Source organism: Monodelphis domestica, chromosome 4 (assembly GCF_027887165.1).
Source record: "Monodelphis domestica isolate mMonDom1 chromosome 4, mMonDom1.pri, whole genome shotgun sequence".
Classification (NCBI taxonomy): domain Eukaryota; kingdom Metazoa; phylum Chordata; class Mammalia; order Didelphimorphia; family Didelphidae; genus Monodelphis; species Monodelphis domestica.
This window is the reverse complement of record NC_077230.1, coordinates 100,977,131-100,992,864: the sequence shown is the minus strand read 5'-3', so window position 1 is coordinate 100,992,864 and position 15,734 is coordinate 100,977,131. Positions and strand designations below refer to the sequence as shown.

The 15,734-nt window shown below is 41.2% G+C and overlaps 1 protein-coding gene across 2 annotated transcripts in view; it reads right to left on the bottom strand.

Moving 5' to 3' along the window:
- Window positions 1–15,055, bottom strand: part of MRAS (muscle RAS oncogene homolog) — a 114,121-nt gene extending 99,066 nt beyond the window's left edge. The window contains exons 1-2 of one of the 2 annotated variants that reach the window (XR_008911150.1): window positions 14,464–14,988; window positions 13,729–13,856 (exon numbers count right to left, since the gene is read on the bottom strand). The gene's annotated coding sequence lies outside the window, so the exon portion shown is untranslated. Of the gene's footprint in view, window positions 1–13,728; window positions 13,857–14,463 lie in introns of both variants that reach the window. The other variant, XM_001365376.4, reaches the window with a different exon arrangement.
- Between the last annotated feature and the right edge of the window lie 679 nt (window positions 15,056–15,734).

Sequence of the window (15,734 nt, the reverse complement as noted above, 5' to 3'; positions counted from 1 at the left end):
AAGGTGTGGAGGTGGGAGATAGAATTTGGTGGACAGAGAGTAGCAGAGAAGGTAATTTGAATGAAGTGGAGAATGAGTGAGGATGAGTAATGTGAGTCTACAATGAAGGATTGGAATCAGATTGTGAAGAACTTTAATTCAGAAGAAAGAGAGTTTGATTTTATCCTAAAGGCAGAGAATCACTGAAGCTTCAAGAATATCAATTTGGTAGCTGTGCAGAGGATGGGTTGAAGAGGGGAGGATATGAAAGCAGGGAAACCAAGTCAGAGCTTATGACAATACAGACCAGGTAGGAGGTGATAAGGGGCTTGTAACTAGGGTGTTTGTTGTATGGGTGAACAGAAGGTGACAGATTAAATACCCCAGAACTGGCCCAGTAGATAGAAAGCCAGCTCTGGAGACGGGAGGTCCTGGGTTCAAATCTGGCCTCAGACACTTACTACCTGTGTGACCCTGGGCAAGTCATGTAACCCCAGTGCTTAGCCCTTACTGCTCTTTTGCCTTGGAATCAATATTGCTTCAAAGATGAAGGTAAGGGTTTAAAAAGAAAATTGTCACAAAATCACAATAACAGGACCTGGCAATCAATTATTATTAATTAATTATTTTTATTATTTATTATATATTATAAATGTATATATAATTAATATAAGTATTAATTAATAAAAATATTAGATGAAATAAAGTAGAATGTGCAAGATAATCCTGAGGTTTTCAAACTGTGAATGGAAGATGGTGGTGTCCTCAAAAGAAGCAGGAAATTAGGGAAAGGGGTGGGTTTAGGAGCATAAGATAAACTGTTTGGATATGTTGTGTTTGAGATGCCTGTGTAATCTAGGTGGAGATGCCGGCACAGGAAAGAGATGAGGATGGAATACAGAGAAATGGGAATCATCCGCATAAATATAAACAAACCCACAAGGCAGCTGATGAAGCAGCTAGGTGGAGCAGTGGTTATAGTACCTGACTTGGAGGCAGGAAGACCTGAGTTCAAATCTGATCGTGCTCTGTAACCCTGGCAAATCACTCCATCCTATTTGTCTCGGTTTCTTCAACTTTAAAATGAGCTGGAGAAGAAAAGACAAACCACTCCAGTACCTTTGCTAAAAAAAAAAACCAAAAGAGGTGCCAAAGAATTGGACACAACCGAAAACCACTAAACAACAAAAAACAGCAGTTGATGAACTGTCGTTCAGACAAAAGAAGAAAAGGTTTGAGATAAGGAACATGAAGGTGATCCAGCAAAAGAGGCTAAGCAGGCCTGGCCTCAAAGGTTGGAGCCAGAGAACCAAGGTCCCAAAAACACAGAGACCCTTTAAGAGGAGAGAGCAGTCTGCAGTGTCACAAACCACAGGGAGGTCAAAGAGGGCTGAGAAAAGACCCTTTGATTTAACTTGCTGTCCTTTTAAGGTTTACAAAGCACTTTTTTCACATCAATCTAGAAATAAAGGCATGCCAATATTATTTAGCCCTCCCCTTTTTTACAGATGAGGAAATGGAGGCAGGAAAAGTCAGACAAAGTCCTCAAACCTATGGTTTCCAAGTTACAGATAACATGAGCGATCTCTTTGTGAACCCCCAAGTTGCAGCTTAATGCTCCTTCCAATAGGAAGGCAATCCTATAGAACTTCACTGAATTTAGAGTTGGTCTATACTCACCCCCATTTTACTGACAAGTCAATTGACACCCTGAAAAACACTGACTCAACCCAAATTACAAAACTAGCTGGCAGCAGAACAAAAACTACAACCAAAAAATCTCCGCACCCAATCCAGTACTTTCCCCAGTGCATCATGCTAGCACCTTCCTTATACATGCTAAATACCTGACATCGGTTTCCAGGTACCAGCCTTTCTGGGTTTGGGGGTTTTATGGGCACAAGTATTTCATGGAACTGTCAAATGACCAGTTCCCTCCTCCCGCCTTTCTCTTGTTTGGTCCCTCCCTGGTTTAGAGTCCAGAGGTAAAATGAAAGCTTTGTTTCTTTATTTTGATTTCCTTGGTAAAATTTTAAACATGCAGGAAACACCCACCCATTCCCTAGATAAGTAGACTCTGACTTTCTTGCTATCCCAGCAAGATACACAGTTGGTTGTGATTGAGAGGGAGAGGGGGAGGAAAAGGAGAATTCCATGGACTCAGCTGGAAAGCAGGAAAGCAACAAGCAATATAGAGTGGTAGAAAGAACACTACACGGGATCATACTAGGGAATGCTGGGATCTAGTTCTCAGTTCTACTGCTACTAATATGCTGTGTGGCCTTGGGCAAGTTATTAACCTCCCTGGGCCTCAATATCCTATGCAAAATGAGGAGGATGAACTAGACAGAACAGCGGATGAGAAAGGGCTAAAAAGAAATGTCTTACCGAAATTGCTTTTTAACTAAGGCCCTGAGGCTTTGGCACATCAACTCCACCCTTCCTCCCTCATTTCTGTTATAATAAAGCCAGCATTGAAAGAAGACCTTGAGAGATGAAATTTAATGTTGCAGAACAGAAGGTTAAATGAACAGTCTACTAGGTAGAGATAGGAGGTCGTTTTCACCAGCAACTGGGCCCCCGAAGGAAATAAGACGTAAAAGGGAAACCAATAAGACATCTTTTTAAACCAAAATATACTTGCATGCACATTTTATTGTTGTTATCGATACCAAAGGTTCCCAAGACTCTACTTAAGATACTTCGGTTATCTCAAACGTTCTTGGGGGTATTAAGGAATTCTGGAGGATGTGGAGGCTGTAAACGGATTTAAAGTTAGAATTCTGAAAAAATGTTCAGTGTCGTATATAACATTTCTGAGAAATAAGGGCACATCTCCTGAACCAAAAACAATGACCTCTCGTCACTCCCCAAAGGCTGGGAATGGGTGGCCTGTGCCAACCACACATACACACCACACAACCCCAACCCCCAGAAGAAAAGCAAAAATTTCCATCATCTGTCCAGATGTCCTGTAGACACAAGACCGAATATTTGGACATTTTTAAATTTCTCATCTGGGTGATGTGTGTTATGACCTCCTTCTCTTCTCTAACACTTCAACCACTCTAGAGTTGGCCCCCATTACTTTGCAACCTGGATATTACTGGTTGGTCTACTTGCCTCAAGATTCTCTCCACTGCGATCTGTCTTCCACTTAGCTTCCTAAAACTGAACTTCCTAAAATGCAGGTAACTCCCCTATTAGATAAACCCCAGTGGCTCCCTATTACCTACCAGATCAAATATAAAATATGTTTGGCTTTCAAAGCCCTTCACTACCAGGGTTCTTTCCTCTAGTTTTATTTTTTTTTTAACCCTCACCTTCCGCCTTGGAATCAGTACTGTGTATTGGTTCCAAGGCAGAAGAGCAGTAAGGGCTAAGTAATGGGAGTTAAGTGACTTGCCCAGGGTCACACAGCTAGAAAATATCCCCTTCACTGCCTCCTCTCCAGTCTTCTTTCACACTGGTGTCCTCCCTCCCAAATATTGTGCTTTCCAGTGACATTGGCCTCCTTGCAGTTCCTCACACTGGAGAATCCAGGACTCCCACTCCCAGGATTTTTGCTGGCTATCCTCCATGCCGGCAACTCCTCCCCATTTCCATTTCTTGGCTTCCCTTTCTTCCTTCAAGTCTCAGCTAAGGTCCCACTTTTGCAGTAAGTCTTCCAGTCCTGATCCTAGAGCCTTCCCTCTGAGATTACCCCCACTTTCTTCTGAATATACCTTGTTTGGCCACTGCCCCTGACTCATTAGACTGTGAGTTCCTGAGGAACTCACCTTTTTCCCTTTCCTTCAAGTCCCCAGGATTTGGCACGGTGGCAGTGCCTAATAAATGCCACTCAACTAATGGTTTTATACACATTCATATTTTTTTATGTTAAGAAAACTCCAGGTTCAAAACATTAGCAGGGGATTCCTCTAAATCTCTGTCATTTAATATCAAGGAATGGAAATGGTCTTCCAGAGCCCAGCCCTGAATATTGTCCAAAGAAAGGCAGGGCTCAGTTCTCCAAGTCTCTTTGCTTAAGTCTCTGCCTTTTCCTCATCCACTGCTCAATAGCAATAGAATAGAAAAAAAAGAAAACCCAGGAAGAGGAAAGAAAGACGGTCAGATCTGTCTGTCACCCACATACCTTATTAGCAGCTCTGGGAAAAAGCAGTCCTGATTTCTGCAGCCATCTAACTAAAGGAGCTTGGAGGACTGTCTGTGGGCTTCATTCACCCATGCTGTTATGAAACCAGAGTGGATGTCTAGTAAAAAGCCTTCAGTTTTGTTCAGAGTTCTTTTTTGCCTCACAAATCTGTATAGACCCTATGAGATAACGGGGTCTGAAATTTTTTGAAACAGAGGCTGTTGTTAAAAAAGTTTCTGCCTAAGTCCTAGTAGCAACAAGAGATTTGAAAAAGACCAAATAGGTGGCAGCTGGATTGCTCGGTAGATTGAGAGCCAGGCCCAGAGATGGAATATCCTGGGTTCAAATATGGCCTCAGCCACTTCCCAGCTGTGTGGCCCTGGGCAAGTCACTTAACCCCCATTGCCTACCCCTTACCACTCTTCTTCCTTGGAGCCAATACACAGAATTGATTCTAAGATGGAAGGTAAGAGTTTAAAAAACAAAACAAAAAAAGACCAAAGAGCATATAAACCAAGGAAGTCAAAGACAGAATGATTCCCTAGAGACCAAAATATTTACTGTGATATATTTTATAGTAGAAAAGAACTGAAAACAAAATAGATACCCATCAACTGGGGAATGGCCAAAAAAAATAGTGATAAATGAAATTGAATGGAATATTATTGTGGTCTAAGAAAGGATGAATACAAAGGATCCAGAGTGGCATGAGGAGACTGATATGAACTGTTACAAAGTAAAGTAACAGACCATCCCTTTTATTTGTAACATTATAAAGTGAAGTAAGCAGAAACAAGAAAACAATATATGCAATGACTAAAACAATGTAAATGAAAGAACAAAAAAAATCAAAACTGCAGGTTCTCTAATTATAATGAAGAAACTAAGGCTTGGAGAAGAGAGGAGAAAAATGTACCTTCTTCCATTTTTTTAAAAAGCAGGAGAGGGGCAGCTAGGCAGCACAGTGGATAGAATGCCAGACCTGGATTGGGAGGGCTTGACTAAATCTGGTCTCAGACTTGTCCTAGTGAGGTGACCCTGGGTAAGTCACTTAACTCTGACAGCCTGGCCCTTACCGCTCTTCTGCCTGAGAGCTGATTGATTGTAAGGCAGAAGGTAAGAGTTAAAAAAAAGAAAAGAAAAAAGCAGAAGACTGTGTGTAACATATTATATATACTGCTATACTCTGTTTATGCAGTATTTAGTTTTGCTTATTGATTTTTTCTTTTTTTTAACTTTACTAGAAGGGATGACTTTCTAGGTAGGGTTTAAAATGTACATTTCATATATACCAACTAAATTATACCCGACTTCCCCACTAAAGCCCATAACTAACAGGAGGCAGGCAACTACCAAGAAGGAAGTAGAAAATCATCTCCTCCTACTTAGGAGAACAATGTCCTGGGGAGTTCATATTCTACAGAAAGATATATGTATTACCTGATTTGTTTTTTCCCCCTATACAAAAGAAAGAAGAACAACAGAGGCAGTAAACTGGAAGAGATTCTGTAGATTTCTCTTCTTTTTTTACTAGTTCTTCCTCTGGTCAGAAGAGAGTTATGGGAAACTAGAAGCCAAGGCCAGCTTATTGGAAAGAAGCCCAGATGCACTCTGACACAGAACTAGTTTGGGGGAAGCAATGTGTACCCTAGAAGGGAATGGATTCACTAGTATTTACTAATAAGCATCTATTAAGCACTTCTTATATGCCACATTGTTTCTCCTTTTTTTTTTGACTTGTACATAAATTAGATTTAAATTATTTTATGCCCAAGCACTGTGCCAAACCCCCAAGCTACAAAGAAAGAGCTGGGGCATTCTCTGCCCTCAAGGAGTTCAGTTTAACAGGTAAGATAACATGTAAACAACTGTATAAAAACAAGATATAGAAAGGATAAATTGGAGATAATATTGATTTGGAGCATTTTTCATCTGACTATTGATAGTTTTCATTTTTTCATCTGAGAATTACCTGTTCATATCTTTTGACCATTTATCAGTTGAGGAATGCTTTGTGTGCTTATAAATTTGACTCCTTTCTCGATATATTTGAGAAATGAGGCCTTTATCAGAGATACTTGGCATCAAATTTCCCCTGAATTTCTTGTTTCTCATCTAATCTAACAGACTAATTTTGAGTTGTATAAGATCTTGGAGATGATCTTGGCCAGAAATTCTTGACTATTTTTGGGTCTCATTGACTTTTAGATGGTAGTCTCTTTGACATCTATTGACTCCTCAGAATAACATTTTTAATACATAGAGTTTAAAAGGAGATTAATTACATTGAAATAAAAAAATCAAGTTTTATAAGAATACAAATCATTACCCAGTTGATAAAGGGTAAATGAATAGGCAGTTTTCAGATGAAAAAATTAAGACTATATACAATCACATTAAAAAATGCTCAAAATCCCTCTTGATTAGAGAAATGCACATTAAAGCACCGAAAGAAGATGTCTGTAAGTAGCTTACTAGCACATCTCAATAGTCATCTGTAGCTAACTGTGGACCAGGAAGAGCAGGGTGAATTTTTCAGATTAGTCAATAGTTATGAGAGAATCTGTCAGATGAAGCCACAAAGGCTGATCTAATGAGAATGTCACGGAGGCTGAGCAGCTGCTTGCCAACAAATATATCCAACCTCTGAAGTGCTGTATTCTCTGACCTGCTAGAAAACTACCAGAAGACGTGAATCTCAAACTAAATGGCACGACTGGATCAGTAGCTGCAACACCACAGCAGAAGCAGAGCCAGCAGTTGTTAACTTTAATCTAACACCCGAAGGTTTGCAAAGCACTTTAGCAATATGATCTCATTTCATCCTCACAGCAATCCTGGGAGGCAGGTGCTTTGCTATTAAAGAATCAGTTAGCTACACGCCAAACTAAGGACTTCTCTATACATCTCTATAGGATATGTATAGACATAGGCACACTTTCACTACACTCTGAGTATAGATGGTTCCACCTTCAACAGAGACATGGGTTATTTTATATGGGAATGACAGGGTTAGTCCAATACTTTTTTCTTTTTTTTTAAACCCTGATCTTAGAATCAATATTGTGTATTGGTTTCAAGGCAGAAGAGACAGTGGAGCTTAAATGACTTGCCCAGGGTCACATAGCTAGGAAGTGTCTGAAGTCAAATTTGAACCAAGGACTTCTCATCTCTACACACCTGGCTCTCAATCCACTGAGCCATCTAGCAACTCCCCAAACTCTTTTTAATAGGTATTCCTACCATTGAGGAAAATGGGCATCCTGAAAAGCCCTTGCCAAGTCCTGGCCATCGACTCTTCTTTTGAAGAAGCTGAAACTTCACTCTGAGAGCAGTGAAGCACTGGCACTTGAGAGCTAGTCTTATTTGAAATTTTCTAAGTGTGTTATAAGCATTTAAATGGCTTTCATTCATTCGATAATGCTGGGTTGTTGCTTTTTTTCTTCCCAAGTGTGAATCTAAATATATAGAACACTGAAGAAATGCTACAAGATTTCAAAGATGCCATTATCACCACTATCTTCAATAAGAATGGAAACAACTGTTTCTTCTTTCTCATCTCCATCACTGGCCAGATGCTGACTGGAATTCTCCAGTACTGAACAGTATTAGAAAGAAGCCACTTTCAGAACTACCATGTTGCTTTAGTCCAAGTAAAGTCTATCAGAACTCTTCTGAGACTAATGTTTTTTTTTTTTAAACCCTTACCTTCTGTCTTGGAGTCAATACTGTGTATTGGCTCCAAGGCAAAAGAGCAGTAAGGGTTAGGCAATGGGGATCAAGTGACTTGTCCAGGGTCACACAGCTGGGAAGTGTCTGAGGCCAGATTTGAACCTAGGACCTCCCGTCTCTAGGCCTAGCTCTCAATCCACTGAGCTACCCAGCTGCCCCCCAGAATAATGGTTTTAAGTAATTAGAGAAAATGCTAAATTTCAATGAGAAGTTAGTGAAAATAAGATGGATTGCTTCTTATCAAGGTTGACAGACATCCTAAAATCAATCTTTGGACCCTTTGGGGTCTCTGAAAGTTTAGTAAAAACTATCTTTGGATTTCTTTGGGGTGTGTGGACCCTAGGTTAAGACTACCCTTGGGCCCTAGGTAAAGAGCCCCTGCTTTACACTATATAATACAGTAAAAACACATGCTATATATCAAACACAGCAAATGTTTAGAGAACAGGATTAAGATGTCTAGACTGTGTGTGCTAACCTTTAAAAAGTCATCTGACACTAGGAACTAGATGAAACAAGCAAGTTTGGTTGCCCTCAAGAAATCTGCTATCTTTCCAAAACTGTACAAGGATATGATTAGTTTCAGACAAAATACTGTCATTCCCCTTCATCAGTGGAGCAAATCACAGCTGGGGGTTAGACCAAGTCTTATTCTAACTTTCCCATGAAGGTATGTAAGCATGTAATAGGGAAGAGAGGACCAGGAAGTTAGGGTCAGTGGGGACATGTGGGAAACTCATAATAAGCTTTAAACATTTAATGTAATGCACATTTATGGTTTAATTCAATGGGTATTTGTTAAATGTTTGCCATATTCAAGACAATAGAAACACTGAGATGAAAAGGAAACAGTTTTGGCTTTTAAAGGGCTTATATTCTACTGGATCATCAAAACTCACAAAGACAGTCATGTAGAGTATGCCTTTGGGGGATAGTTGTGCCCTTGAGGCCCATGTGGAATCTCATGAGCCATTTTATTCAATTAGTAAAGCACTCTAGCCTGACAATACACCTCATACACAAGTCTAGGAAAAACTCTAGAAATTCTATATCCAAGTTACTAGGTGCCTAGCATTTCACTGTAGCTGTTGTTATTCACAGGGTAATTTTATTTAAAATTATTAGAGTTCTTCCTCTTCATGCATATTTCATCCCATCACCACCACTCCCCCTTTACAAGTTACATAATTACTTTCTCCTCAAAATAAAAAAAAATAAAAATGACATGATAATTTTTAAGGGTAGTGGGGGAAGAGAGGGTAGGGTAGCATTGGTGAAGTATTGGCACAAATGCCCAGCTGGTACTAGGGAGGGTGGGGGGAAGCTGCTCCATTCCTACTCTTTGCAGCACTGGAGGACATTTTTTGCATGCCCCATCTCTCTGTCCATCCACCTAAATCGGGCACTTCCTCCCTTCACTCTCTAGGATGATGGGGAGAGGTGGGAGGTGCTTATAGGTCGTTTGAAGTTGCAGTTTGGGCACACAAACTTGAAAACCTTTGCCAATGCTGTGGTAGGGAGTTTTGAAGATTATCCAATGGATTCTGGTTCTGATACTTTGACCAGGTAAGATCATGCCTCTGTCAATCAATCAAAAGATTTTTAATTAAGAGTGTAAAAGACTTGAATGACACTGCACAGGAATCATGATTTTTCAGGGGGGGGAAGGGGGGCAGCCTAGGAAAATTTGATCTGAACCAGGGATAGTCTATATCAAGTAAGGTGAGAAGGAAGTTAATAAGGTAATTCCAAAATCTGGAGTGAGTGTGGAATTCTAACTGAATCCCCTGAGTAGGAACTGCTTAGTGGAGAAGTCACTTTCTACCCACTATCTTTAAAAAAACAAAACAAAACAACCTTTACTTCCCACCTTAGAATTAATACTAAGTTCCAAGAAAGAACAGCAGTAAAGGCTTGGCAATTTGGGGTTAAGTGACTTGCTGAAAGTCACAGCTAGGAAGTATCTGAAGCCAGACTTGAACAAAGGACCTCTCCTCTCTAAGCCTGGCTCTCTATCTCCTGGGCCACCTAGCTGATTCTCCCCACTATCTTTTACCAAAGGAGAACATTTTTATTTTCCAAAGATTCTTGGGATATTGAATTGCCCATATTCCTACTGATGTCTTAAATAACAGCCTGGATGGCTTGGAAACAGTCTACATTCACAGCTCTACAAGGAACCTATTAATGAGACAATGCCAAGCCCAAGGGAAATGGGAGAAAAGGACTTAAGGCAATAAGAGCTATTTGGTCCTATATGCTTTCTAAGCCTGAGCCCTTATTCTCCTAGATTCTATATATTTGTGGGAAAGTATGTCAAAACCCTGGGGAGTGGGGGATGTTTTATATCCAACTTTTCATATTGAACACCTTGATAAACACCCCTTTCTAAAAGCTACTACTGGCTAAATCAATTCTGGGCTGGTAATCTGGGCTGGTAATCTGGGCTCAATCAGTAGGGATTGAGCCAAAAGCATCAGAGGATTCCTTCTGGTTCCTCAGGGCTATTCCTTGAACCCTTGTAGCCAGCAGATCTGGAACCCAATTTGTCAGTGGGAAGTTGGGAGAAGGATCCTTAAAGTTTATATGGACTACTTGAAAGAGTAAGTCTCAAACACTGCTCAATGCCACTTATTACAAAAATAGGGCTGGGAGAAAGGTCCCCTAAGGTCTCTCTAGTGGTCATTCAGCTCTAACTTCTAGAAATGTAATAGGAGTAGAAAAGAAGGCTAGTCCAGGCAGGGAAAGGGCCAGTGAATATCAGGAACCTCTGCATGGCCCAGAGAATATCCTTGTCAGAGATGAGGAACCTTGATATGAGCCATCTTGAACTTTCTTTCTTTTTTTTTTAAACCTTTATCTTCTGTCTTAGAATCAATACTGTGTATTAGTTCCCAGGCAGACAAGTGGTAAGGGCTAGGCAATGAGGGTTAAGTGATTTGTCCAGGCACGTAGCTAGTAAGTATCTGAAGCCAGATTTTAATCCAGGACCTCCTCATCTCTAAGGCTGGCTTTCAGTCCACTGAGCCACCTAGCTGTCCCCACTCGATCTTTTAAAACTCTTCTGTAGATCCTGGGGCTATAATAAAAGTTGGAATCAGATGCCCTCAACCAACATGCAATCTTTAAACAAACAAGCAAATATCCTTTGTATTTTTTTCCTCCAAAGCTAAAAAAATTCAGCTGGCTCTTAAATTATAGGAAGTTCAGGAAAGGAAAAGCCTCTATAGCTTCTAAAGCAAAAGCAAATATAGCAAAGCCCAAGGATAAGATTTTCACTAGAAAAAGAGAGCTGAAAAATATGAGTGAATTTGGTTCTTTTGGTAACATGTTTACAATGACTCATTGATTACATGCCATCATAGAAAGATCACTGATTTTGTATTCAGAGACCCTGGGGTTTTATTCCTAACACTGTTATGTGCTGGCCATATGATTTTGGGAAAGTCATTTAGCCTTTCCTCAACTGTAAAATAAGGGGATTTGATTAATTCATCTCTAAGGTCCCTTACAGTTCTGTGTCTACTATATAGCTCCGAAGTCCTTTAGAAATAAAAGAGCTGTTACTTTGCCTACTAGAACTTAAATGCTATCTGGTCCTTCCCTACCCTGAAGTGAACATGAACCCAAGCCCTCTTTTATGGGTTCTCTCTCCCAATCAGAATGTGAACTCCTTTGATAGGAAGGTTTTCTATTTAGATACCCAGCACTTAGAACAGTGCTTGGCACATTACAGGACCTTGGGGATAAACCTATGGTGCCCTCTCTGTGGGTATGCATCCCATCACCCACCAGAGTTCCTTACTAGAAAGACAGATGACTCAGGATGAGCTGCTCCCTTCCCACTCTCCACTTCACCTGAGGACATTTTTTCACTTCACCCACTCCTCTGCCTAGCAGCCCAATGGGAGTGCTTCATCCCTCTCCCTGTCTGGCATAAGGGGTTGGGGGGTATGGCAGGCAGTCTCTAAAAGGTTCAACATCACTGTTATAGGAGCTTAATACTTTTCCTTTATATTCCACTGTAGGATTAAACATGTCATCAAGCTCTTAACCAAATGAAAGATCCCTAAAGTAGAAGTATTCTTGACCTTCCTTTACAGCTGCAGGGCCTAGACCTTCCATGGAAAACACATCTAGCTTCTTGATTAGCTACATCACTGCCACCAGCAAACCATCCTAAACATCCAGTGACTAAAAAATAAGCTGACCAACAAAAAGGCTCTGGAAGATATCCAGTCCACTAGTCTTGAAACTACACTCATCATAACACACCCACACGGGGCTGGGCTTATAATAAAACAGCTCAAATATCTAAGCAACTTATATACAGTAAGTTGAAGAAGGCTAACTGTAGACAATGATCTTCCTGGTTGTTTTGATTTGTGTGTTTGGGTGTGTGGCAAATGGGGTGAAAGGGTTCACAGGGTCACACAACTAGTAAGTGTCTGAGGTTGGTTTTGATTTCAGGTCTTCCTGATTCCAAGTCCAGTACTCTCCTCACAGTACTAGCTGCCCTTGTTCCTTGGTTGTTTTACTCTCTTCCTTCTTCCTTGAGATGCTGAGAGGTATCTAAGAGGAATAAAGTTTCTCAAAGTCTTTTTAACTCCTGGCAGTGTAGGGATTTATAATAATGATAATAACTGGCATATCTATGGTACTTTAATATTCTGAAAGCACTTTTCATTCATTAGCTCATGGGGACAGGTATTATTATAGGTATTATAGGTATTATAGGTATCATCATTCCTATTTTATATATGAAGAGATTAAGGCTCATGGGCATAATTACTAAAAAGCAGAGGTAAGATCTGAACACAGCTCTTCCTAACTCCATGGCCAGCTGTACTGCAAATTGCAACAGCCACCTAAGAGAGAGGCTGCAGTGGTATAGAGGGAAGAGCAGCTTGCTTGGTGTCAAAAGACCTGAATTGAAGTTACAGCCCTTCCTTTTACAGGATCTTGAGCAAGCTCCTTCAGTACAATGGTGGGAGGGGTCATCATGCAGATACCTTCACAGAAGGAGATCAAGTAAGGTAAACTAAGACAGTGAAAGGACTTGAGGACTCAATCCTATCACTTAAAAATGAGACAACTCGATTTAGAAAGGCTAAATGACTTGGGCAAGGGAAAAAACCCAAGCCTCCTGACTCAGTGTCTGTAGAAATATAAACTATTAGAATTGTTATTATAAATCCAAGAACAGACTTCACAGGCAGTCTATACAGGAGGGGTCACTGATCCTAAATTGACCTTTTCAGTTGATTCTGCCTACACAAATCATAATCCACTATCAGGATGCATCATCTTAAAAAATAAAGGACACCCTGACAAAAGCATTACCAGAGTTCTAGAACTTAGTTACAAAATGGATAAACAACTGTCTAAACAAAAAATGAAGCTTATTAGATCAAGTTCAAGTGAAAAGCAAATACCATACTGCAAAGCCCTATGAAAAAGCTAGAGTCAAGCTATGTATTCAGCTAGAAGAGGTTGCAGAAGGCAATTTAAGAGAAAGGAGTCTCAAATTTTCACTTGCTAAGGATTTCTGACCCAAGGAAAATACTGTGAACTCCAGGCTTTGACCCACAGATGATTAACATTCAGTAACTCAAACAACTAATCTTCCTCGAACTTGGAATGTTCCATTCATTAGGCGAGCAGCTCCATTCTCCCCTGCCCCACACACCCTTTCCTTGAAGTTTTTTTTTTTTTTAATGCAACCTTCCGGGTAAAAAGTTTTTTCCAGCGACTATATGGAAAACCCCTCCAAGCACCAATCCTTAGGCGTTGTCATAAGTACCCGTGTATTCTGGAAGATGAGAGAATACACTGATGCTGGGGAGAAAGGAGGAAACAACTCTGGAATGACAGGGTCTCACCTCTGATTGGCTCTGCAAACGGTGGCTACAACCTAGGCCTTGAGACTGACAAGGAAAGCAGCTCCACTAATCCAAAATGTTGATCCAGAAACCAGCCACATGCTTCTCTGGCTTGAAAATGAGCAGTGCTATGGGGTTAAAAAAAAAAAAAGAAACGTGTTGCTTTGATTAATTACTCTGAGGGATAGCTAATTACAGCTATTATTTTATCATCATTATTTTCACTTTCAAAAAGGGAGAAGAATAAAAAGCGGAACACTTTGCTATTTCATTCGACTAGTCCACTTAAAAGAGCTCCAAGGTTCAGCACTCTTCCCAGATACACCCCTCTCTACAGCTTGGACAAGGGACCGTAAGGGCTGGAAGCTACAGAAGACCATTTCAACTTAGCCTGCAGACGCAGCTTTCAGAGTCTGGAGTGGATGGGTGGGTTCATCTCTCTTGCCCTCTCTCAAGTCATAGCGCGAGCTCAAAGTAGTGCAAAATGCTGTGCCCAGACAGATGTCCACAAGGGGACACTGATCAAAACGCGTGACCACAATCTACAGAGAGAGGGGAAGAGGCTGGGTGAAGAGTGCCCATCCTGCCCTTGAACAATGCACTACTTCTCATCGGAGGGGGATGCTGCTGCTCGTTCCTGTGAAGCCCTTTTGCCACAGAAGAGCAAAATCAAGGAATTCCTCTTTCTACCTCTCGCAGCTTTTTGCACCCCCCTCCACCCCAAACGCTACTCACCCCGAAGCCACGCCAGCCAGCTGTCGCACAGTCCTTCCTGGGTGAAGTCACTGCCCAGCTTTGGTGCTGGGAAAATCAGTTGGCCTCCCGCAACAGATCCATGGTCGTTCTCCCAGAGTCTTTTGCAAACCCTTTCAGTAAGTAGTCCCTAGCCACAGACAAACACACGCGTACACACACTGCCCCTGTCTTCTCTAGGTAGTGATTGAAAGCCAGGCCACCCCAGCCCCACTGCTAACTGTCCCCACCCCCTGAAGTCCAGCTCCTCCTTAAAGTGACAACGCACCCTCTCTGCAAAGAGCTCCCCACGCCAAACATTCTTTATATTGCAACAGCGGCAGCTAAAAATAGCTCAACATGGAAATGGCGGGGGAAGCTCAGCATCGCCCCTCTGCCTCCGTGGCGTTCTGCGCCCTGCTGGTCCGCAGAGACATGTGAGCAGGAGAGGAGGGATGCAGGAGCAAGCCCTCGGGTCCAGCTGGGAGGCTGGGGGATGGAAGCTGACCTACTGCTGGTTTCGTTCTCCCAACTCCCGCCCCCCGCTTTTCTTTTCACAAATAGCCCAATCCGGCCTTTGGAGCTCCACCGAGTTGGCTTTAAGGTGGACTAAAAGTGGGAAACTTGTCGGGAGGACCTTAAAGGAAGCCTGTGTCCAAGAACCTTTAATTCTATCCTTTCCGCGCCCCACCCCCTTCCCCACTCCATAGCCCTAAGCACTTAGATGGAGAAAGTGAACCTGGCAGAACTTAGAGTAGCAGATCTTCCAAATCAAAGGCAAATATTAACATACTTGCATAATCTAATAAAGATTCAATGTCAGTGCTGTAAATTAAATTCTATGCCCTCGGGATTGTTTTTCCTCCAAAAGTTACCTTTTCCAGGTTTGATTATGCACTCATTGTTTACCCTAAAAGGTTGCAAGTGAAGGAGCCTTCTGTATTCCTCAAATTCTGCAGGCATTCTATTGCTAGTGCCTTAGTTTCTTCATTTGTCAAAAGGAAAGGGATTGTACTAAATTATCTTTAACGTCTCTTCCGGAATAAGCATTACAGTCATATATAATTCTTTTATATTGAAATAATTTTTGAAGAAGTTGATTTTTTTGAGGAGGGATGATTGATAAACTTGGCTTTAACATACCTTAATAATGTTATTATTGCTAATAATACTTAATAGCAGTAGAAACCGCAAAAACCACTGCAAGCTGCAAAAATTTATGGAATACTAAGAAAGATGATCTGGTAGCTAGTAATAGTATTAAGCATCAGAAG